Source organism: Colobus angolensis, unplaced genomic scaffold (genome assembly GCF_000951035.1).
Source record: "Colobus angolensis palliatus isolate OR3802 unplaced genomic scaffold, Cang.pa_1.0 Scaffold180, whole genome shotgun sequence".
NCBI classification, from domain to species: Eukaryota; Metazoa; Chordata; class Mammalia; order Primates; family Cercopithecidae; genus Colobus; species Colobus angolensis.
This window is the reverse complement of record NW_012114933.1, coordinates 4,725,066-4,750,277: the sequence shown is the minus strand read 5'-3', so window position 1 is coordinate 4,750,277 and position 25,212 is coordinate 4,725,066. Positions and strand designations below refer to the sequence as shown.

At 39.4% G+C, this 25,212-nt stretch overlaps 1 long non-coding RNA gene across 1 annotated transcript in view; it reads left to right on the top strand.

Annotated features, from left to right (window-relative positions):
- The first annotated feature begins 5,867 nt into the window (after positions 1-5,867).
- Positions 5,868-25,212, top strand: part of LOC105509865 — a 41,848-nt gene continuing 22,503 nt past the window's right edge. Inside the window, exon 1 of the long non-coding RNA XR_001001492.1 lies at positions 5,868-6,024. This is a non-coding gene — a long non-coding RNA (uncharacterized LOC105509865). The remainder of the gene's footprint in view (positions 6,025-25,212) is intronic.

The following is a 25,212-nucleotide window of genomic DNA, read 5'->3' as shown; positions in this document are numbered from 1 at the left end:
ATACAGGCATTACCCAGGCTTCTTTGTGTTGCCCTGTGGGAAGTAATGCTCAGGAAACTGATACAAATGCTGAAACTGTGCTGTGGCCATCGCTGTGAATAACATAGTCCTATCTCTGACCCAGAAGTCTAATGCCTTCTTAAAGCATCCAAGCAACTGTAGTAGGCTAACTTGTTAGACTGAAAGTGGGCTAAAAGTCTTAGACTCTTCATAATTCTTGACAAAGCAAGCAAACAAACAAACAAACAAAAAAACATACAGGAAAAGACAAAAGCAGCTTGGAGAAAACAGAAACTGTAAAGGTAGATACATTTTTTTTTAAATTAACTAGATCCTAGAGAGATTTTTTAAAATTATTATATCCATGAAAGGAGAATAGGATGCCACAGAAACAGAATAATCATGGACTAAGAAAGAAATCTGGGGAGTTAAAACTGTGATGGCAAGAATGTAAAATGCATTAGAAAAGTTGGAAAATAAAATTGAGGAAAACAGGAAAAAAAGAAAAGAAAATTAAAGGACCCATCCAGGAGATCTAATATCTAAATAATAGGAGTTCCAGAATGAGTATAAAATTGAGGGAAAGAAATTAACAAAGAGAATAACTTAAGTAAATTTGAAACATGAGTTTTGAAGTTGAGAGTCCCACTGATGCAAAGCCCAATGGACAAAAGTAGATCCACACCAAGGTATGTCATCATTAAATTTCAGAGCACTGGGAAAAAACAACATCTTGTCAGTTTCCAGAGAGACATAACAGTTCCTGCATAAGGCCCAACAATTAGCATTGCTTTGAATCTCTAAACATCCTCAGTGGAAGTTAAAGGACAATAGAGAATTTGCCTTTAAAATTGTGAGAGCTCTCTTACCCAGCCAAACTTTCAATTTAATATGAGAGCAGCATATAAATATTTTCAAACATGCAAGGTCTTAAAAAGAGAGAAGTAAAAGGGACACATGGAATTATAATGAAGAGAGATTCTCAAGATGACAACTGTGTACTAAGGTAGAGAGCAACCAGTCTAGAATAGAAAATATCAGAACAATTCCATCTGGAAAAGATGTCTTCGAGAAGTTGAAATTAATAGAATATTTGATACATTTGAAAATATAAAGAGAACATTTAAACATTATGAGAGTATTTGGAGCTGAGGTTTGTGAAGAGTTCCAGAGGCACTTTTTGGTGATATCTATTTACATATTGGTTCTAATTAATGATAAGTACATTGCAAACTAAGCAAATTATAAAATAAGACAACTAATCACTAACTTTTAGGAAAACAGAAAATGTATAAGACAGAAAAAGTAAGAGTGTGTATATATATATATATATGGAGAGAGAGAGCGTGGTTCCATGGTGAGCAGTGTTTACATAGTCCTAATTATATAAACACTGATTATTGATACATTCTACATTATCCTATAAATATACTGTATCGAGAGAATAAGGGGATGAGAAGTGGGCTTGTAGGAGGGGGTTGATGCTATGAAAAAAAGTTAAATCTTGATTCTTTAGTTTTAGACATTATGGGGAATGGACTAGCAATATAAGCATGTTACTCAGAAATATGAAGGTAAGTATCAAAAGTAAGACTTAAAATTGCCGCGTTACTTACAGAAGACATCATGGCTGAGGCAGACTTAGAGGCAAACGCAAGTTTCCCATAGGCAAAAACGGTGGGAGATTTCAGCCAATAAGAATACACTGAGTCAAGATATAGGTATTTGGAAAGAAAAAATTCAGCTGGAATACCAACTATGTGTCATTATCAATATCAGCCTCATATGGTGCTAAAGACCAAGCTTCCCCTTCTGTAAATCTACCCAGAATCACCTATTAGTCTGTGGCAGGACCAGGATTCAAACCCTGGTCTGCCTATGCAAAATTTGTGTGTTCCTACCATCCTGTGCTGCCTCTTATATAAACATAACACAGTGTAAAGTTATTGGAAAAATAACTTTGGGTTCCCCCCCAAAGCCAGACCAGATAAAACTCAAGTGCAAGTAATTTATTTTGCAGTTGATTCCAGGAAACTTTGGTAAAGGAATGGGGAAAGGAGACAGAGAAGGAAAGAGAACTGATAAAGCATTCTTTATTAAGCAAGTTGCCACTATAGCTAGAGCTCAGTCCAGCTGCAGAATTCAGGGATTCAGTGCACACAACCTGCTCCTCCTGGCTATACCTCCCCAAGGGGGTGAGGGGGCTGGGGAGTTATGAATTCCAGTTACTGGCTAAAGGATGCTGAGGGGGTTGTTAATTCTCTAACACTTTAAGCAGCCTGCCATATGGGTGACAAAGTAAGCTCTGTGGCCCAGAGAAAACCCCCAGGTAAAAAAAAAAAAAAAAAAAATGCAAGCACTGTAAGTTGGACAGACATATTGAAGTGGTGAGGGGAGATGAGTAGGAGATCAATGAAAGCTCCATGAAAGCAGGGACTGTATCTGTTCTATTTACCACTGTACATCCATTACCTGACACATACAAGATGCTTACTAAATAGCTGTGGAAGAAAGGAAGCAAGGGAAAGAGGTAAGAAAAGACAGAGGATTAGCAGAATCAGGGCAACCACATTGCACATCTCCAGGACACTAGAGAAGAGGCCAGAAGGAAGAACATAAAGGTCCTGAAAGACTTTGTTCGGTGTGCATGGAGGGCTTGTGAAAGCTTTGCAGGTTAGAAAGTTTGCAAGAACTTTGGAAAGTAGAGCAGAAATATGACATGACCACAGCAGAGTTTTAAGGAAATGAATCTGCTACTCTTCTGTTCAGCAAATGTTTACCAATCTTTTGGAGTCAAGAAGCGGATGGGGCAAAAAGTAGAAGATCTACATTGCTGGAGAACATTTTTAAGTTATCTCAATTATTCATGGAGGAGAACAACTGCCAAATATTGTCAGCTTTCCATCTACTTCTTAGAGCTCGTTTGAAAGTATGAAGAGTAGCACTTACCAAGAGACTAGGGACTGTGAGGACAGAGACTGACAAGGCCCTCTGCTGCCAAGATCAAAGAGGAGGCAACAAGAAGCATGTCCCAAGTGATCTGAGGGTTGTCTCTGGAATAACATCTGGTACATCTCAAATTCACACTTTTTTCCCCGTAGTTGTAACACTGGTAAACTGGTAGAGAAGAAAACAGGAGGTGACGCTTTAGGAAATATTGGGAATAGAACGAGTGTGAACTCCACAAGGGAATGGAGTCTACATGGGGATATTTAATTTCGTTGTATCACCTCCCTAATAGGCGATTCACTCAGAGTCCCCCATGAACTTCAAGTCCCAAATCCCTTCTCCACAATTCAAAAAATCCCAAAACTCTAAGCACTGATTTACTTTCATAAATTTGCACAAATTCATCTGACATCAAAACTTGACCTTGCTGTGAGTTCATTCATAGTCTTCCTTTTCCTGTCCTACTTTGGGTGAGTATTCATTTTCCTCTAGAAAATTTTGTGGCTCTGAATTCCAAAACACATGTGGCCCCCAAGGATATCAAACAAGGGATTGTGAACTGTAATTAAAAATCAAGTATTTGGCTTTTTTGCCTGCAAATAGGCAAAAACGTTTGTTGTTGTTGCTGTTGTTGAAAGGCAAGACATGGAGCATCTGTTTTACTGATGTTGATTATACCAAATGTGATATACTCCTGGCACTTGGCAGCAGTAGGGACATCTCCTGACCAGGGAGGCTCCTCTCAATGGCTGCAGTGGTGACAATGATGATATGGTTTGGGAGCCAGCATTTTCCCGATCTTAAGAAAGGTAGATAACTTCTTGGAGGCCTGATCTTGGGGTATAGTTTTGGGAGTCACTATTGGAAACACAACCTGAAATTTGTTCTCAAACCTCCATTTTACACCCTGTAATAAATAATTTCTTGCTCAAACTAGCTAGAATAGAGTCTGTCTTCTGTAACTGAGCCTGAAATGGTATCCCAGCCACACAGCAACACCGATCCAACCATACTATAATTTTTTTTTAACTCAAACTGTTGTCAGATACATAACTGCCAGACCTCGTAGCCATAAAGTAAAATAACAAGATAAATGTAAAAATAAGGCAGGTGGCATGTGCCTGTAGTGTCATGTGCCTGTAGTCAGGAGCTGAGTTGGGAGGATTGCTCAAGCCCAAGAGTTTGAGGCTGCAGTGTGCTGTGATAGTGCCTATGAATAGCCACTGTACTCCAGCCTGGGGAACATAGAGAGACCCTGTCTCAAAAAATCAATCAAATCAAATCAATCAATCAATCTATCAATCTGCTCACAAAACAAATGTTTCCTGCTACCAAGACTGAGACTGCCCAGTGGAAGCAGATGCGGACAAAGATCTTTCAGCAATTGTTGAAACCACTACATTGCCTCCAAAAGTGATCCTGTTAAAAGAGAACTATTCATCCGGATGTAGGCTTTCTGTCACTGTGTTAGTCAATAGAAATCTATTTGGTAACCATTGGAGAGAATGGAAGTAATACAGAGAAAGATAATACAGAGTATTTATTTCCAAAGAGTTTCTTCTCTCCTAGGCTTCTGGTCAGACACCCAGCCAAGCATTATGCCCACTCTAAGTGCTGTAATGGGTATGCACAAAGTGCAATTACTTAGCCATCTCCTCCACTCAGCATCCAGGCGTTTCACAGCTTGTACAGCCTGAATCCACAGCTCACTCCTACAGACAGATGCTTAATGTAAACACTTAATATCCATGTGTCTGCAACAGTAATAACATCTTGAGAACCCTAAAGGCAAAAAGCCTGTAAGGAGTAGCTAGGCAGAGAGTAACAGATTTATACCAGGAAAATGTGTTTAATGGGGAGTCTGAGTACATGAAAATAACATCAAATCAACCTTATCTCTAAAAATGAGAGAAAAATTAAATAAGTAAGACCGATACTTGAAATATTAGTGTTTATTAGCAGAGTTTTTAGTGCACAAACATACCCACCCCAATTTTGTCTTGAGAATTGGATTCTGAAAAACTGTGATCAGCACAAAGGCGTGTCGGTACTCTGGTACCCTGAAAGCATTGAAAGGGAGAAAAATGATTGGATTGACAAAAGTCTTGACAAGAGAGGCCAACAGAAACCAAAAGGCTTCGCAAGTGTAACACAATTTGTTTTTGAGCTCAGAAGAGAATGACAGTGTGCTAGATGTATTTCAGTTTTCCTTCCAGATCTGCTCTCCACTTCTCCACACGGACCCGCACCCTTCATGTGCTTCTCACAAAGTTGAGAGCCACAGAGGAGCATGCAGGGTGAGCTGTGATGAGTGATTTTCATTTACCTTTCCAGATCCTCTGTCCACTCTGCTCTGCTGATAGACATTTACGGACCATAGCGACAAGCTCCTTTGTCCCCTGGCTTCTGGTTAGATGGCCAATGAGATACACAGGCAGAGACTGCATGGAGGGGGAAAAGTGAGGTTGGGGCATTGCCTGCTCTCCCTGCAGGGCTGTGAGTCTGAGTCCGTGTTCCACCATCTAAGGCCAAGCACCTGTCAAGCAGGTGGCTCTCTTTCATACCTTTCAGGTCCAGTGACCTTCCCTCTAAAGGTTGTAACAGCACTCCATGCTTAGCAATCACTATTCCTCGCTGGTTTCTTTTAACCCAGTACAACTTTGCAAATTAGCCCTTTTTGAAACTCTTCAGTTTCCCTAATTCGACTGCTTCACTTGTTTCTCATGGAAACCCTGACTTGGGGATTATTATTTAGTGAGCGTTTCCACAGTATTTTTGAAGAGCTAATGGGAAGTTAATTTGCCTACCCTTTATACACCTCAGTTAGATCAGCTTTTGTCTGGAAAGGAGTCTGGCAGGGCTTGGCTTTGTATCTTGTTGGGATGATCATCTCTTCAGTGTGATGACTAAGGGTTGCATCCAGTTAGTGCACTAGCAACTGAAGTTAGGAAGGCTGGGGTGCATGCTGCCAACCAGCAATCCAATCTGCCTGATGGCCAACCCTCTGACCACTGGGAGCCTGGGGCTTTCTGAATCAGACAACTTCCAGACTTCACATGTACTGCCAAGCACAAGGTATGAAAAAGATTTCCTTTCTTTAGATTCTGCTTTTTCACTAAAGCTGCATCTTTATCCAATTAATTAGAGAAATGTTACTCAAAGCGTAGCCTGGGGACCACTGCTGGTATGCACAGCAGTGGAGCTTGCACCAGAATAAGTTCACTATGTTCCACTGACAGACGTTTGTTGTTGTTGTTGTTGTTGTTGGTGGTGGTGGTGGTGGTGGTAAGACTTTTTTTGATGACTTGTGGATTTACAATTTCATAAACTTTTTTTCTTATCACAGATGAGGAACAAATATTTATCAACCTGCAACCTGGTGTTTGGGTACTTGCAGTAGCACTGAATTAGCAGACTGTGAAATCAAGCCTAGGCAATAAACTAGGTCAGCATTTCCCATGTTGTGCTCCATGGAATCCTAATCTTGTGATGGCCTATTAAAAGGAGGAAATGCTTAGACAGTCACAAAGGACATGACCATGTTAATGGCTCTGATAAGTCCTGCAGTTAAAGAATGTGCTTATTTTTGTTCAGCACAGAATTTCCCATACTTGTTTGAAATAATTATGTTATGTCATGGCTATTGCCACTTGTGAAATGAGTGTTCTGTGAAACTAACACTGTTGGCAAGAAAATACTTCAGGAAGTGCTCAGCCAGAGGATCTCTAGAGTCTCTTGGGAAGATTTATCTTCTCAGGGCCCCTGTTTCCTTAACTATCAATTAATGTCTAACATCTGACTAGTGGTAAGCATTTTCATATGCATGTCCTCAATGAGACTCAGGGTTATGCTGTGAGAAATCATGCAGGAATGGTGCATCCCAGTCCACACAGGAGTAATTGAAGGGTCAGACAGATTATGTGACTTACTCAAAGTCACACAACTTGGAAAAGGTATGAAACTAGAATTTGACACTCAGGTCTTCAAATTTTAAAATCTATTGTTTCCTACTATACTGCATTGAATCTTTGAGCTGGAAGGACTCTTAGAGCATAATATGTCTAATCAGGAAAGTAATACTCTAGCAAAGGAATGATTCAATGTGAAATCAGTGCTGGTCATTTAACTTTTAGCTGAAGTTTAAACTTGTTTCTTTACATCATTTTGACATCTTCCTCTTGTTATGGTCAAAGGGAGTTTTTCCAATGTCCTGTGTGCTCACCGTCTCTGGGGATGGGTCACATTGTCATATTCTTCTTCTGAAGTGAGTAGAAGACTGCCTGCCACAAACATTGGACCTCTGCGTTTGTTCACAGAACAAGGCAATGACATTGGGGAGACAGGAGGGCACTCTACATTTATATTCTGTATTCCTCAGTCAAGAAAAAGGAGTGTGGCATTTAATAGCACTTGGCTAAAACAATTAAGTCACAGCCTATCTACTTGTGGTCAACTAAAAGAAAAGAAAGTGGGATTATTTTTGTATTTTTAAAAACAAAGGCTAAGAAATAATCTGGTCACAATGTTCTCCATTCTGTATGTGTGTGTTTCTAACTAGTTTTTTAAATTCTAATGATTCATTAATTCATTTGTTCATGTATTCAGTAAGCTTTTCTTGAGTACTTACTTTGGGCCAGGCAATGTGCTAGGGGTTCAGGAAGCAGAATGAATAAAATTAATTTGTCACCCAAGTCAAACATGAATCATCATTACCATCATAAACAAATATTGAGCATCTTCTGTAAAAGAGGCCAGTACTGGGCACTTCAGGGATCTATAATAAGATATAGCAAGGCACGGTCCTTGTCCTCCAAGAGTTCGGTCTCCTTCAGGAAATAGCCATGCCCATAAAAGGCTAAGCGTCATTGTGCAATGCTGAGTGCCAGCCCAGTAGCATGAAGAATAAGAGTAATCAGCATTCCAGGGATAAGAGGTCACTCTTGGTCCAGGCAGGTGGGAGCTGTCAGAGTGGCATAATTGTGGCCAAAGCTAATAATAACTCTATTATAAACCACAGCATTGCAAGGAAGAAGGAATAATTTTTCTGAGAGAATGAAATCTTTTTGGTTTAAATCGACCTCACGGAAATAAATCTGGCACTTAAAAGAGTTTCAGCTTTCATTTATGTCATGAGGGTCCATTTGTGGGTGACTAGCTCCCGAAATAGAGAACTCGTCTCTCTAGGCTGGACTAATCTTGAATCTGAGAGATGAAAGTTCATAATTCTTTTGAAACTTAGTCAACGTTAATTGTGTTTGGCACTTTTTAGGTAAGGAAAATTATCCTACACTGGATGGTTACAATTACATTGTTATGTCTGAGAGGCTTTTCTCATGTAATTACTATGTGCTGACTCTCTAATTATAAGGAGGGCCTGAATTTTCTTCCTGTCACTGAAAATGATGTCTCTACTATATTGAAAAAATAGTGAACTTTCTTATCCTCAAAGAAGGTATCAAAACTGGTAAACTATGAAGAACTTAAAAATACCGTTGATGATATAGATATTTCTACAGCTTTGTTTTAAAAGTTTAGGTATTGTATGCTATCGGATTGGGAGAAATTTTGATAGTTTGATATAAAATTTTATGTTTATGTTGTTACATTCTAAGTAGAAAATCAGATCCATGCTTAGTATGGGTCTTAAATTTTATTTCTAAATTCTTAGAAAAATGCACAGCTAATATATGACTTACTTGACCTCAACTTCAACAAGCAAAAGAAGCTTGTAAATTTAAAGTATTTAATAAAATGCCTCCCCACCTACCTTGAATTCTCATAGAAAATACTACAGGGTTTGACTATAAACAAGAAACACTAGAGGTTTCTTCCTTCCCAATAAGGACAGTTTTTAAAAAGCTAGGAGAAATAATTTTCTTACTTATTTTTTTCTTAAAAAATCCAAGAGTTAATAAGATAGTGAAGATTTAATCTACAAAAGTATAGAAGATAAAATCCCAGGAAGGTAAGTTGAGTACACAAAGCTACTTTGACCCCAATAGCATTTTCCAAACCTGAAGAAACATGCAAAACTGAGGTGCTGTCTTGGTGGCCTCACAAAGCAAGTAGGAAAAAGTGAAAGCTTGGGTCCACCCATGGTGGGGAGCCCATTCTCTTCATAGATATTAAACTGGGTCCGAGGTCTATGCCCTCAGGGAAATGGAAAGCCTAAAGGAAACCAACTTTTGCTTGGATTTGCCGTCCAGGTTTGCATCAACTGGATGGTCCAAGGAGCCTCAATCCTTGAACTTAGACTAAGCAGATCCCTTACTGGTAACGCTCCAGGAGCAAATAAGAATGGTCTCCAGAGAAAAATTCTGTCATCTCAGAGTTCAATCATTCTCAAATTATTTTTCAAATACAACAACTGGTCTACAGTCAAATATGACCAGTTGCACAAACATGACAACATAAATGAGAACCAGCAGAAAAAAATAGACAATAGAACCAGATCATAAAGACCTAAAATATTAGAATTATAAGATACAGACTACAAAATGTGTATTATTATTATTATTATTATTTTTTAGATGGAGTCTCGCTCTGTCCCCCAGGCTGGAGTGCAGTGGCCGAATCTCAGCTCACTGTAAGCTCCGCCTCCCGGGTTCACGCCATTCTCCTACCTCAGCCTCCCAAGTAGCTGGGGCTATAGGCGCCTGCCACCTCGCCTGGCTAGTTTTTTGTATTTTTTAGTAGAGACGGGGTTTCACCATGTTAGCCAGGATAGTCTCGATCTCCTGACTCAGTGATCCGCCCGTCTTGGCCTCCCAAAGTGCTGGGATTACAGGCTTGAGCCACCGTGCCCAGCCAGTGTATTATGTTTAAAGAAATAAACATGTTTCCAAGGAATGAGAAACTACAAAGAGTCCAATAGCACCACCCAACTTTTGTAAAAACAAACAAAATGCCTTTAAACACTTCCTGGGTTCCTTCCTGGGTGACTCATATCCAGTGACTAATGAACATGGGGACATAATATCCCCTTTCTCTCCTCTTCTCCATGTGGGGCACCTCTAAAGATGATTTCACCTTCAGAACTCCCTGCAGGGTTGACCGTGTCTTCCATTGAGATATCCAGCATCACAGTTCAACCGTGCCCAGTCCTACTTTCTTCTCTTCTCTTACACATGTTCAATCCCCAAAGCACTCCTGTGTAAACTTCCTGTGTTCAAGTCTGTTATTCAGGAGACTCAGCCTGTGACACTCGAGTCTTCATTGAGTTGAGCCTCTGTACCTTATTGGGGTACAGATGTTTCTTCTTCAGACATCCTCTAATTTTAAGAACCTTATCTAAGGGACAGGAAGTCTTTGTTCTTTCTGACAATCTGGACAAGCTTTCAGGACATTTCCTAGAAGTCACTCTGCAAGGAGAGTTGTGATATATGCCCTACCAAACTCATCCCACTTCTTCCCATATTTGACAATGACTTCAGAGAAACCAACAAAGTCCAGATTCTTAGGAGGGGGAAGCTAGTGACCATCCCTCTTCACAGTCGAAAACACTCAATTGATTCAAAGTATTTGCATTTTAGCTTTAAGAACCCAGGCCATTTCTCTTAATGACAGTGGGCCACTCTAATGCCAGCAGCAGCTATAACGAGGTGGAAATTGTAGGAATAGCACTAAAATAGGGACATGGGGGACAAGCCGCTGGCTATCCCATGGAGAGCTTCAGATGTGGTGCCCCTAGAGAAGGCCACTGTATGACCAAGTTGCTTTAGCTAAAATCACTAAGTGACTAAGGGTCACTTACTATGAGCGTTGGTAGAGACAAAGTTTTATTCCTTCCCCACAACAATGCCCCATCCCCCAAACCACTGAAAATAGACTCTGATTAAATTAGCCTATATTCGAGGACACTCACACATTCATATCATTTTGAGATTAATGTAATCAAGTAGAAACGACAGCTGTGGGAACCACTTTAATGCAGAGCCCATTTCTTCTTGTCCCCTCCAGATCAATCTAAATGCAATTTCTTGGCATTAGGTTCTTTGCTGGTTTGCAAATAAGCTTTTAGATTTTTTAATTTTAACAAACACTAAATTTAGAAACATCTATTTTTAACAAGAAAAACAGACACTCTTAAAAACAGAGCTGGCTATTTTTTGGTTTTGGGAGTGGAGGTAGAAGAGCAGTGGGGAAGTTTAACTGACCACGGCCTGTTTTACTGGTTCCAGTATAACATAGGTGTTTTCAGTTATGAGCTACCTCATGGACTTATTTACCTTTAGATGTTTTTATTGGTTTGGGGAGCCATTGGGTTAAAGGAAAAGAGGGAACAAGTAAGTTAAAGCCTTTTAAAGAAGACAACCAGTGGTGTCATCCAGGCATCCCAGCATTAAAACTAAATAGGATTCTGTAAAGTTTCCCTGCAAATTGGTTACTTGGAACCCAGAGCCCTGGAGAAAGAGACTTGCCCAGGCTGCCAGTCAAAGGAATACATATGCATATGAATTCCCTGCAACTAATGCGAGGGGGAAAGTCTATTAGGATTGTAAATGATCTAAGTGCTTAATGCACTTTCTTGACAGATCCAAAGCAAAATTGTTTCCTCAAATTCAGGCCTCAAAGGCTGTGAGCCAAGCAGTTGTCAGTGGGTCTTGTAGTTAGTAGATACTTCTTCCTCTCCCCACACCGACCTTCCCCAGCTTCCCCACGCCGTCCTTCCCCAGCTGTAAAGCTGAGAACCTTGCCCTTTTGCGCTCTGGCCTGCTGGCAGCAGCAGCTCTGCACTTCTGCCTAGAGGGCAAGAAAAGGAGGGGCTTGAGGCTGACGGGACTCACAGAGTTGGAGGGGCGGGCCACTTTGCCCGTTTGCTTATTTCATCAGTGACTGGTTTTTCGTGAGAGAAGGAAAAATGAGAGGCGAGAGTGAAGGTAAAAAGGAAATTCTGCAGCCTTGGGAGAATGTGTCTGAGGGACATTCTGATTCCGGAGTTTACAGCTTGGGCAGGTTGGCACTGATACTCACATGATGCATGAGAACCAGGCTGATGAGTTGAAAATTAGCTTCTGTTTTGATTTTGTCCCAGAATACGAAAACATTCACTTTCCTCTTGATAGAAAGCAGAGTTGAGAAGACTTTCTATCTGGCAATATTTATAAACTTTATGGGATCCTTACATAGTGAGATGAAACAAAGTTTTATTATCTTAATAGCTGTTGCTTAGAAATGTGTTGGGACCCCAAGGGCTTGGGTGTTTCTTGGCCACAAAACTTCAAAGTATAATGTAAAACTGGTTTGCACTGGAAATGAGAGAAATTCACATTTTGCTTTGAGGATAAAGGGAGAAGATACACAAGAAGAGAAGAAATGCAAGGAGGAGGGAAACAGAGCATGGAGCCAAGTGGACAGAGAGGACCAGGTGCGGGTACCGGCAAGTGAAGCACGCAGTCATGGGGGTGGCTGAGGCTGTGGGAGAGGCATGGTGAGGCTGCTCTTCCACATGAAGTTCCTTACCTTGCTGTGTCATGAGACTCCATTTCTGCTCCAGAATCATCCATCAAGACTCTTCTGTTCATATTTTCTTTTCCGTGGAACTCAGAAAGGGGGCAGGTGTTCTGTTGTACGGTCCTCATGGTACAGCACGTAGTGTGGGACAAGCATAGGAGGAAGACCTCATGAGAAAGTAGAGACTCGTTGGACTCATGGGCTCCTGCCAGTGGTGGATTTGGGAGAGCAGGGTTGAGTTAATTTGATCCAGATCTCCAAGGGCCAGGGACTCAGTACACAACTTTTGAGTAATAAAGACGATGGGAAGTAAAATATCATTTGGTAAAATCTGTATGACGTCCCAAACAGTAGGATCCAGAATACGTGGGAACACTCTCTTCCAATACATTTAGGCTTGCAATATCATCAGTGCTAGGCCCTGCCTGGCACAGAGTGGAAGGACACTGACCCTGCTCTCAAGTAAGAGTGGGTATGTAAATAAATGAATACAAGAAGACGAGTACACTGATACAGCAATGAGGAAAAATGCAGCGGTCGTAGAAGGCAGTTCATGCCTTATCGGGTATAAACACACTACAAAGGACCTCAGCCTTGATGCGTCAACCCTTCTTAGTGTGAATTTTGTTAAGAACCTGTGTCTGAAGTACCTTTCTAGGCACTGCAACTTTCTGAGTGTTTCCCTTCAGGACTGTATGTTAAAACAAACAAACCCAAACAAACAAACAAACAAAAAACACTTTTGTATTTCCATGGAAGTGATTTTTTAAGAAAAAAATAATAATAAAAATGAGTAACTCTTGGGTTGCCGTATCAAGGCAAAAATAAACGAAATAATGCCTAGAAAGGGATTGTGAAGGCAGTGGCACCCTCTTCAAATGGCACCTGTTGCTACAGGTACAGGATTTCTTGGGGAAGAAGATTTCTTTCTGACAGGCAGGTCCACAGTGCAGTGCAGTCCATGCTGATACAACCTGGAACATCTCACCATTAAGGGATATTCCACATTAGGCAACATGGACATTTAGAGATTTTTTTTTTCTATTCTTCTAACATTTATACCTTGCATACTTTTGCTTTAGAAGATATAATTGACATAATTTTTTAAATGGCTTGCTGTGTGCTATGATGACAAGACAGGATTTAGAGCCAAAAGTCCTGGATTTTTATCCCAACCTTTTAACAAACCAGTTACCGGCCGGGCGCGGTGGCTCAAGCCTGTAATCCCAGCACTTTGGGAGGCCGAGACGGGCGGATCACGAGGTCATGAGATCAAGACCATCCTGGCTAACACGGTGAAACCCCGTCTCTACTAAAAAATACAAAAAAACTAGCCAGGCGAGGTGGCGGGCGCCTGTAGTCTCAGCTACTCCAGAGGCTGAGGCAGGAGAATAGTGTGAACCCAGGAGGTGGAGCTTGCAGTGAGCTGAGATCCGGCCACTGCACTCCAGCCTGGGCGACAGAGCAAGACTCCATCTCAAAAAAAAAAAAACAAACAAAAACAAACCAGTTACCTGAACTCACACAAGCCACTGCTTTCTGAAGCCTCAATTTCCTCATCTATAAAACCGGCTGCTAATAACATCTGACATTTTTACAAAAGCCTTTCTCAGGCTCAATGCTAAGTGTCATGCAATTGACAGTCTTTAATTCAAACCTCCTAGGCCTCAGGAAAGCAGTTTGTTAGTTTATTATTTATATAATCCTCTCTGTCTTTTTGAAAACTTTCTATACTTCAGGCACTGTATCCAGTGTTTGAGTTGATTGTCTCCTTTCTTTTCACCACCACCCTATGAATTTGGCACTATTATGACCCCATTTTACAACTAGGGACACTGGGTCTGAGAGGTCAAACAGTTGGCCGTGATCACCCAGCTGGGATCCTGGCCTGACCCAGAGCCCACACCTCAGAGCCCCCTCCAGGAAGCAGTCACCTAGTTCTGTATCTGTCTTGAGTTCCTGTCTAAAGCTGTCCTTACCCCTCCTCCTTTGCCTGGAAAGACAGAAGTTGCCCAGCGCCATTCAACCACTTACATTTACTATAACTATGTCACCAGCATCTCTACTTTATGAAACCTCTGAGTGGTATCATCTTGGGCCCTCAGTGCATAGATTTGCTACAGAACCCTCGAGCACCCTTCAGTGTTTGGAGAGCTCCGTGTGATGAATAGTACCATTGGTCTTTGTGTACTTGACGCTGGAGCCCCTGATGTTGATTAGACCAGGGCTGATGAGCTGCTTGGCTCCTGCCCAGCTGGCAGGCACTAGCCCCCACTTCTCACACCTAATTGGAACCTGCAGCAACACAGCCCAGGCTCTCCAAGACCACTCGCTGCCAAATGATGAAAAATCCTCTGACCTGCTTCCTGATTGTTTTCAAATTAAAAGGTACTTTGGGGACAACTGAAATTCCCCCAAGTGCTTGTCTGAGTGATTTTGGCAGCTTCTCCCAAAGTGCTCTGGCTCCCAGCACAACCACCCGGCCTCAGACTCTCCACCTAATGCAGGGCCCAGACCCTGTCTGTTTTCTGAGCTCAGGCCCTAAGCACTATGCCAGCTCCTTGCCTGCTGGGGGCTTCCTTCTGCCACAGCGGAACTGATACCTTTGCCCCACATTGATATGTGGAAAGAAGAGCAAGGGGAAGGACCCTGGAATCTGCTCTGGGCTTCTGGGGGAGCAGCTTCTAGTACCACAGCTGAGGAGCAAACCCATCAGCACTGGGCATGGGATGCTTGGGGGCCTGTGCTTAGTCCTATCTGTCAGGGAGGACCCTCACTGATTGAGGGATGCACAGAATCGTTAGTTTTCCTCCTCACCTTCAAGGATCAGATCCACAGAGAGTTAGAGCTGAAAGGGGCACAGAGGAGCTTGCTTTTCTCACTCAACCATATGTTTTGAGATTTATATCTATAGATACATGCATCTCTTTATCCATTTTAACTACTGTAGATGTGTCCATTGTGAATATGCGGCGTTTATTTATTTATTCTTCTGTTGATGTACATTTATTTTCATTTTTTTACAATTATGAATATACCACAAATGAACTTTCTCATTGATGTATCTTTATATGTGTATGGGAGTCTTTGAGGGGTAGATAAATAGAATGAAATTTCTGGGTCTAAGAGTAGGCACATCTTTATTTTTCTGTGTCGTCAAATTCTCCAAATTGATTGCACCAGTTTGGATCATCTCCCACATTGTGTAAGAGTTACCATTTCACACTCATTAGATTGACAAAAGTGGAAAAGTCTAACATTCCCTAGTATTGGAAATATTGTGGGGAAATGGGAGCTCATGGCTGTTTTAATTTGCATTTTCCTACTCTTAGTTGATTTCACATTCTGGTTTCTTTGTGTGAGTGTGTATGTGTGTTGCTGGTTTATATCCATTGCCCATTTTTCTATTGAATATTTTGACTTTTTATCCTACTGATTTATAGAAAGTATTTTTATGTGTTGGATACTTTTCCTTAGATGATTACACGAAGATCAGTTATCTTCCGCCAGTCAGTGGCTGGTTTTTCACTTAGATTATATTAAATTTTAAAACTTAAAACAACAAAAACTCTATAAGTAATCTTTTGCTTTGCAGGTGCTGCTTTTGTGACTTATGGAAAAAATCCCTCTCTATTTGGAGATCATATTCTTCTTTTTTTTATATACAATTGTAATCTGATCTGGCTGCAAAACGAACTATAGCAGTTTAAATAGCAGGAAGTAGTCAACAACTCATTAAAAGCAAACAGAAAACACGGAAATGTGCATCAGAAAGTCCCACCAGTTTCTTCCAAGTGTTTAACCTTGAGAAGATCACTGAACTCTGTAAAGCAGGCAATATGTTTCCCTGTGTTTCTCACTGGTTAGTTGGGAAGCCCTGAACACATATCATGTAGGGTTGCTATTCATGTGGCCTGCCCTCAGCTGCTATTGTAGTCTTGTCCTCTGGGATTTTCTGGACTTGTAATACCTCAAGCTGCAGTTAAAACACCATCCTCCACACCCTAAGCCAGAATGCCTGGTGCTCACCTGGCTGACTCAGCTGAGACATGGCAAAAAACACTCAACACTTTGAATCTGAGCCGGCTTCTTTCATTCAAGTAAGGGCCAGTTTACAGAGCCCCTCCTAGGGAGATGGTGCTTGGAGTAGGGAGGTAGAAAAGGGTTGATACGGTTTGGCTCTGTGTCTCTACCCAAATCTCATCTCCTGTTAGGGAGGTGCCTGGTGGGAGTTGATTGGATCATGGGTGCAGTTTCCCCCATGCTGTTCTCATGATAGTGAGTGAGTTCTCACAAGATCTGATGGTTTTAAAGTGTAGCACTTCCCCCCTCGCTCTTTCTGTCTCCTGCCACCATGTAAGATGTGCCTTGCTTCCCATCACCTTTTTAAGTTTCCTGAGGTCTCCCCAGCCACACAGAACTATGAGTCAATTAAACCTCTTTCATTTGTGACTTAGCCAGTCTCAGGTAGCTCTTTGTAGCAGTGTGAAAATGGACTAATGCAGGGGTCCACAATGAAGTCCTGGGTTCCTCAGAAGGAGGAGTGGGGAGAAATGAAATATTAGTCCTCACTGTCTCCCTCAGCCACAGAAATCCCTGTAGGCTTTCTGGAGTAATTGATCAAGACTAAGTCTAGGAAAATTGGAGATAGAAGAGATGAAATTTGTTTTGAACTGAACTTCAGCTTTTGCTATTCTGCAACTCTTAGCTCCTTTTTTGGTGCTCTTTCTCTTTCTCCCATGTCATGCTCATAGCAGTCCCACCCCACCACCAATCTCTCCTGTTCTGACTACCAAAACTTGCACTTGGAACAGCATCTGGCCTAAAAGGCCTCAGTAAATGTGGCCATTATTAGCAAGGAGTGGCATCCTTTTGTAATGTACTTTACATGCAGGTACTATGATCATCACCCCCATTTTATAGATGAAGAAAATGAAGAAAGAGAGGATACATTACCAGCCTAGTTCATGGAAATATTAATTAAAGAAGCAGATTCACATTAAGGTGGAGCCCACACTCTAAACAACTCTGGCTTCTCAGGCCATGTTGGCCTGCAGGTGCCTAGTTCCCTCCTAGGGAAATGGGTGAGTTATCCTTAGTGGAGTCTCTTCTTGGGGTGTGTGTGTGTGTGTGTGTGTGTGTGTGTGTGTGTGTGTGTGTGTTGTGTATATTCAAACAGAGGAATAGGGATGAAGGAAATCAGAGAGCAGTGAGAATAGAATTTGAGAATGTTGGCTCTGTAAGGATCAGCTTTGAAAAAGAATTTTAAATAATAATGGGAAAAGAAAGGCCTTATCTTATTTAAAAGGCATTCTTTAAAAATCACCATAACCCACAATAACAACAGATAAGGAGAAGGCAGTAAATACTGATGGATTTCAGAAAAACTTGGGAAAATGTTTAGGAACAGGGAGTCCATACTCATGCCCCTACTGAATCTACCCACATGCATATCACCAGCCAGTTGTGAGCAATTGCCCCAGAGCCTCTCTGCAGGGAGCCCTAAAGGACCGGAAGATAGATGGAAGAGCAAGCTCCTCCTGCCCTGGGTCCAGTGGTTCAGATTGTAGTCACTGGTTCTAGAAGCCTTGTTAGGAACTCCTAAAGGAGAAGGAGCCAAAGTCCATTCCCAGCTGAGTGATTCCAGGCTCTGGAAGGTGGGAAGTTTGAGGGGAAAGAGGAGCCTCACCAGCTCTTAAATCTATCCCGAGACTCTAATTCTTGCCTTTCCCATGTAAAGACCCATAACAGAGAACATCACAACATGGAAGAGAGAAAACATCCACCTCAGCCTAGAGAAAGCTTGATTTAGAGATCATAAAACAATTGCGTGTGTGTGTGTGTGTGAGTGTGTGTGTGTGTATGTTTCTTTTTAACACCACTATAGTTGAATTCTGACTCATTTTATAATGTGGGGTGTTCATTCAATATTTTAAAGTTTAAAAACCAGTGAGTGGGGCTTCAGGTTTTCAGCCCAGCACATAAGGAGCTTAGAATTCATCACTCCATCCTAACAATAAGCAAAAAGCTGAACTAGCTGAAAAATTAGCATCTCTTCTTAGGTCTGCCAAAGAAGTGAGGTCACAAGGAAAACCACTGTCCCCAAAATTAAAGAGACAGACAACCACATCTACAGAGAATCATAACTTAACCGTGGCAGAAATCCAGAAGTAGAAACGTCTATAGGAATCAGTTCTGTGTAGAGAAACCTGAACTGTAATTGATAAATTGCTGTAGACTGGATGTGAACAAGTGTGAAGATTAAAACTCCAGGAGGACCTAGTCGTAAGGGAGGTGGCACACTTTCATGGGTTTTACCTCCAGGAACTCTACCACGTTCTTACCGTAAGTATCAGAGAAAAATCCTCTTGGGTTTCTGGTCAGGGAAGGGGAAAGGGTACCATCTTAACATATACCAGAGCATTCTGTTCTTCTTAACAAGGCCTGTTCCCAGAAGAAGCTATTGTACTAGAGTCTCACTTGCTGTGGTTTTATAACAGCCTAAACCTACTGGAAGAAGGAAAATAACTCAGCTGTAGCCAGCTCTAGCCTTCTACCTGGGGAAAGGGAAATATACAACTACAGTTCTTTCTAGCCTTTCACATGCGGTGAGGTAATTACCCAATTCCAGCTCACTCTAGCCTTCCAGGTGGGGAAAGAAAAATACCCAATTTCAGTTCTTTCTAGTCTTTCATATGGGGGAAAATAATTACTCAACTCTAATCCACTCTTCCCCACTCGGAGAGTGAAAAAGAGAGAGAGGGGGAGAGAGAGAGAGAGAGAGAGAGAAACTAAGAAACACTGGCAAAATTCACAGCCCAGGGTCACAGACTCACCAAAAGACTGAGATCTAATTACAGGGCTGTAGAATACCTCCTCTCCCCTTACACCTTACTGCTACATTACTAAAGACCTACTTACCATAGTTTCCTTTGCCCAGCACATTGTGTCCCTTTTTCAAGAAAAAATTATAAAGCATACTAAAAGCCAAAATACACAGCTTGAAAAGACTAAATAAGCAATGGAACGAGTGTCAGATATGGCAAGAATGTTGAAATTATCAGATTCAAAATTTCTTAAACCTATAATTAATATGCTAAGAGCTTTCATGGAAAAACTAGACAACGTGCAAGGACAAGTGGATGATGTATGCAAAGGGATGGAAATTCTAAGAAAACACAAAAAGAAATTCTAGAGAAAAAAACATTGCATAAGGAATGAAGAATGCCTTTGATGGATTCATTAGTGGACTGAACACAGCTGAGGAAAAAAATCTTTGAGCTTGAGGATATGACAATAGAAATTTCTAAAACTAACCGAAAAGCAGGGATTAAAAAAGAAAGGCGGGGGGCGGGCGGGGGAACGTAACAAAATATCGAAGAACTGTGGGGACAACTACAAAAGGAGTTATTCATATTTACATAAATAACTAAAACAAATTAAAGAAATGCCAGATGGAGAATAATGAGAAAGGGGAATAGAAAAAGTATTTGAAGCAATGGTGACTGAGGGATTCACCCAAATTAGTCAAACACCAAACGACAGATCCAGAAAGCTCAGAAAACATGAGGCAGGAAAAATAAAACATACAAACAAACAAAAAACCCAACTACATCTAAACATATCATATTCAACTTCAGAAAATCAAAGATAAAGAAAAAAATATTGAAAGAAACCAGGGGGAAAATACATCTTACCTACGGAGTAGCAAAGATAAGAATTACATATGACTTCTCCTCAGAAACCATGCAAGCAAGAGGAGAGCAGAATAAAATATTTAAAGTGCTGGGAAAAATGACCAGCTTCGATTTCTGTATCCTGTGAAATTATCCTTCAAAAGTGAAGGAGAAATAAAATCTTTCTCAGGGAAAAAAAAAAAAAAAAAAAAACAGAGGGAATTTGTTGCTAGCAGATATGTTTTGCAAGAAAAGTTAAGAGAAGCTCTTGAAATGAAATGAATATAATAAAGGTCAGAAACTCAGGTTTCCAAAGAAAGAAAGAGCATCAAAGAATGAATAAGTAAAGGCAAAACGAAGACTTTTATTTTTCTTATTCTTAATTGATCTAACAGATAACAGTTTGCTCAAAATAATAGCAATAATGTATTCAATAGGTATGCATATATCCACAAGTGAAATGAATTACAGCAATGATGCAAGGGATGGGAGCAATGAATTAGGAATATTTTCTTGTAAGATACTAGTACTACCTGTGAATTGGCATAGTGTTATTTAAAAGTGGACTCAAATTAGTTGTAAACTTCAAACTCTAGAGCAACCACTAAAAAATGTTAAAGAAATATAACTGATATACTAAGAAAGGAGAGAAAATGGAATAATATAAAATGCTAAGTTAAGGCCACAAAAGGCAGAAAAAGAGTGGAAGACAAGGAAAGGAACAAAGAACAAGGGCAACAAATAGAAAAGAGTAATAAATATGATAGATATTAATCTAATTATATCAATCATTTTAAATGTCAATCAATGGTCTAAATACACCAATTAAAAGACAGAGGCTGTCAGAGTGGGCCAAAACATAAAAATAAAAACATTAAGATTCAACTATATGTTGTCTATAAGAAATCTACTTTAACTATAAAAACCATGACATGTATAGATTTAAAGTGAAAGGATGGAAAAAGATATACCATGCTAACACTGATCATAAAAAAAAGAGAGCAGCTATATTAATATCAGATAGAACAGACTCCAATGCAAGCAGAGTTATCATGGTTAAAGAGGCACATTATATAATAATAAAGGGATCAGTACTCCAAGAAGACATAACAATCTGTAATGTGTAAGCTTCTAACAACAGAGCATCAAAACATGAGACAAAAACTGACAGAACTGCAAGGAGAAATAGATTATCCGCTACTATAATTGGAGATTTTAACACTCCTTTACTAGAAATGAACAGATCCAGCAGGCAAAAAATCAGTAAGGGCATAGCTGAACTCAACAGCACTACCAATCAACTGGATATTATTGACATCTATAAACTACTTCATCCAGTAACAGCAGATTACACATTCTTCTCAAGCTTACATGAAACATTCACCAAAATAGACCACATTCTGGGCCACAAAACACACCTTAACAAATTTAAAATAATAGAAATCACACAATGTACTCTAAGACCACATTGAAATTAAACTAGAAATTAATAACAGAAAGATAGCTGGAAAACTTCGGACCTCAGGTGAGCTACTCACATCAACCTCCCAAAGTGATGGGATCACAGCCATGAGCCACTGTGCCTGGCCAACAACACATTTCTAAATAACATGTGGGTCGAAGTAGAAAAGAGAAAGTTAAAAATAATTGGAAGCAAATGAAAATAAAAATATAACTTTTCAAAATTAGTCAGATGCAGCAAAAGCAATACTTAGAGGGAAATTTACAACATTGAATGCATATATTAGAAAACAAGATTTAAAATCAATAATCTAAGCTTCCATTTTAGGAAACTAGAATAAAAAGAGTAAATTAAATATAAACTCAGCAGAAGGAAAGAACTAATAAAAATTAGAGCAGAAATCGATGAAATTGAAAATAGGAAATCAGTGAAGAAAATTAACAAAACTAAAATGTGGTTCTTTGAAAAGATCAATAAAAATCAATAAGCCTCTATCCAGGCTAAGAAAAAAAGATTGAAGACACAAATTACTGATATAATTGACAGAGGGAGCATTACTGCAGATCCTGTGGATATTAAGTGACTAATAAAATAATATTATGAACAATGTTATGTCCACAAATTTGATAACCTAGATAAGATGGATCAATTTCTTGAGAGATATAATCTGCCAAAACTCATACAAGAAGAAGTAGAAATCTAAATAGGCCTACATCCATTAAAAAAAAAGGAATCAACAATTAATAAGCTTTTGAAAGAGAAAGCACTAGGCCAAGATGGGTTCACTGGTGAATTCTACCAAATATTTAAGGAAACAATTATACCAATTTTCTACAATTGCTTTCAGAAGATGAAAATATAGGGAACACTTTGTAATTCATTCTATGAGGCCAGCATTACCCATTACCCTAGTTACCTATTACCCTAAAACCAAACAAAGACATTATAAGAAAAGAAAACTACAGACAAATAACTCTCATAAATATAGATGCAAACTTCTCAACAAAATATTATCATATCAGTTCCCACAATGTTTAAAAACAATTACACACCATAACCAAGTGGGATTTATCCAAGGTATGAAAGACTGGTTTAACATTAGAAAATCAATGTAATCCATTGTAATAATGAGCTAGAGCAAAAAAATTACATGATGATATCAATAAATGCAGGAAAAGCATTTGGCACAACCCAACACCCATTCATAATAAAAACCTTCAGCAAACTAGGTAGAGGAAAGCTTTCTCCATTGATTAATAATATTTACAGGAAGCCTACAGTGGCCAGGCATGGTAGCTCACTCCTGTAATCTCAAAATTTTGGGAGGCCAAGGCAAGAGGTTGGTTGAGCTTAGGAGTTCAAGACCACCTGAGCAACATAGTGAGACACTGTCTCTACAAAAAAAATCAAAAAATTAGCTGAGCATGGTAGTGTGCACCTGTAGTCCCGGCTACTCAGGAGGCTGAGAGGGGAGGATTTATTGAGCCTAGGAGGTTAAGGCTGCAGTGAGCTGTGATCATGTCACTGCATTCCAACCTGGGTGACAGAGTGAGACCCTGTTTTTTTGTTTTGTTTTGTTTTGTTTTTTAAAGCCTACAGGTAACATCATACTTGATGGAGAAACTAGAAGCATTCTCACTAAATCAGGAGCAAGATCAGAATGTCTCCTTTTGCCATCACTTTTCAACATTTGTACTGAAAGTCTTAACTAATACAGTACAACAAGAAATGGAAATAAAAAGTATGCAGATTAGGATAGAAGAAATAAAACTCTTTTTTCACAGATGACATGATTATCTATTTAGAAAATCCGAAAGAGTTGACAAAAATAAATCCTGAAACTATAAGTGATTATCACAAGTGATTATCATGCTGGATGAAAGAGAAATATACAAGGCCCATTGTTTTTCTATATACCAGCAATGAACAAATGGAATTTGAAATTTAAAACACATTACTTTTTATATGAACACCCCCAAAATTAAATACTTAGGTATAAATCTAACAAAATACGTATAAGACCTATATGTGGAAAACTACAAAACTCTGGTGAAAGAAATTTTAAAAGAACTAATAGAGAGATGTTCCATATTCATGGATAGAAAGATTCGATATTCTCAAAATGTCATTTCTTCCTTACTTGATCTATAGATTCAAAGCAAATCCAATCAAAATCCCTCCAAGTTATTCTGTGGATACTAAAAAATTTATTCTAAAGTTTATATAGAGAGGCAAAATACTCAGAATAGTCAACTCAGAACTGAAAGGGAAGAACAAAGTTGGAGGGCTGACCCTACAAGACTTACAATAAAGCTACAGTAATTAAAACAGTGTGGTATTGACAAAAGAACAGACAAATAATCAATGGAACAGAATAGAGAGCTCAGTAATATAAATATAAATATAGTTAACTGATCTGTGACAAAAGAACAAAGACAAAGCAATGAAGAAAAGATAGTCTTTTCAAGAATGGTGGCAAAAGAACTGAACATTCACATTCAGAAAAACAAAAATAAAAAAGAATTTAGGCATAATCTTATACCCTTTACAAAAGAGTAACTCAAAATAAATCATAAACTTAAACATAAAACACAAAATTACATATAAAACTCCTAAAAGATAAAAAGTAGGGAATAACCTAGATGACCTTGGGTATGGCAATACCTTTTTAAATATAATATCCAAGGCATGATTCCATGAAATAAATAATTGATAAGCTGCACTTTATTAAAATTAAAAATTTTTGCACTGTGAAAGAAGATGTCAAGAGAATGAGAAGTCAAGCCACAAAGTGGGATAAAATATTTTCAAAAGACATATCTGATAAAGGATTGTGATTCCAAATATACAAGGAACACTTAAAACTGAAGCATAAGAAAACAAGCAACCCAATTAAAAAATGGGCTAAAGATCTGAATGGACACCTCACCAAAGAAGATATATACATGGCAAGTTAGCATATGAAAAGATGTTTAACATCATATGTCATTAGGGAATTGCAAATTACAACAACAATGAGATACTACTACACACCTATTAGATTGACCCGAATCTAAAACACTGACAATACCAAATGCTGAAAACAATGAGGAGCAACAGGAATTCTCCTTCACTGTAGGTGGGAATGCAAAACAGAATAGCCAATTTGGAAGACAGCTGGGCAGTTTCTTATAAAATTAAACATAGTCTTACATTTGATTGATAAATTGTGCTCCTTGATATTTACCCAAAGGAGTTGAAAATTTATGTCCACATAAAAATCTACCATGGATATCTATTGTAAATAATTGCCAAAACTTGGAAACAACCAAGATGTCCTTCAGCAGATGAATGGATAAATAAACTAATATACATCCAGATAACATAATATAATTTAGCACTAAAAAGAAATGAGCTATCAAGCCATAAAACACACGGAGGAAATTTAAATGCATATTTCTAAATGAAAGAAATCAATTTAAAAATGCTGCATGCTGCGTGAATCCAACTTTCTCTGATGAAAGATCAGAGGTTGCAAGGTGTTTTAGGTGGAAGGAAGGATGAACAGGCAGAGTACAGAGGCTTTTTAGGGCAGTGAAACTGTTCTATAGGATACTACAATGGTGGATACATGTCATTTTATACCTGTCCAAATCCATAGAACGCAAAACATCAAGAGTGAACCCTGATGTA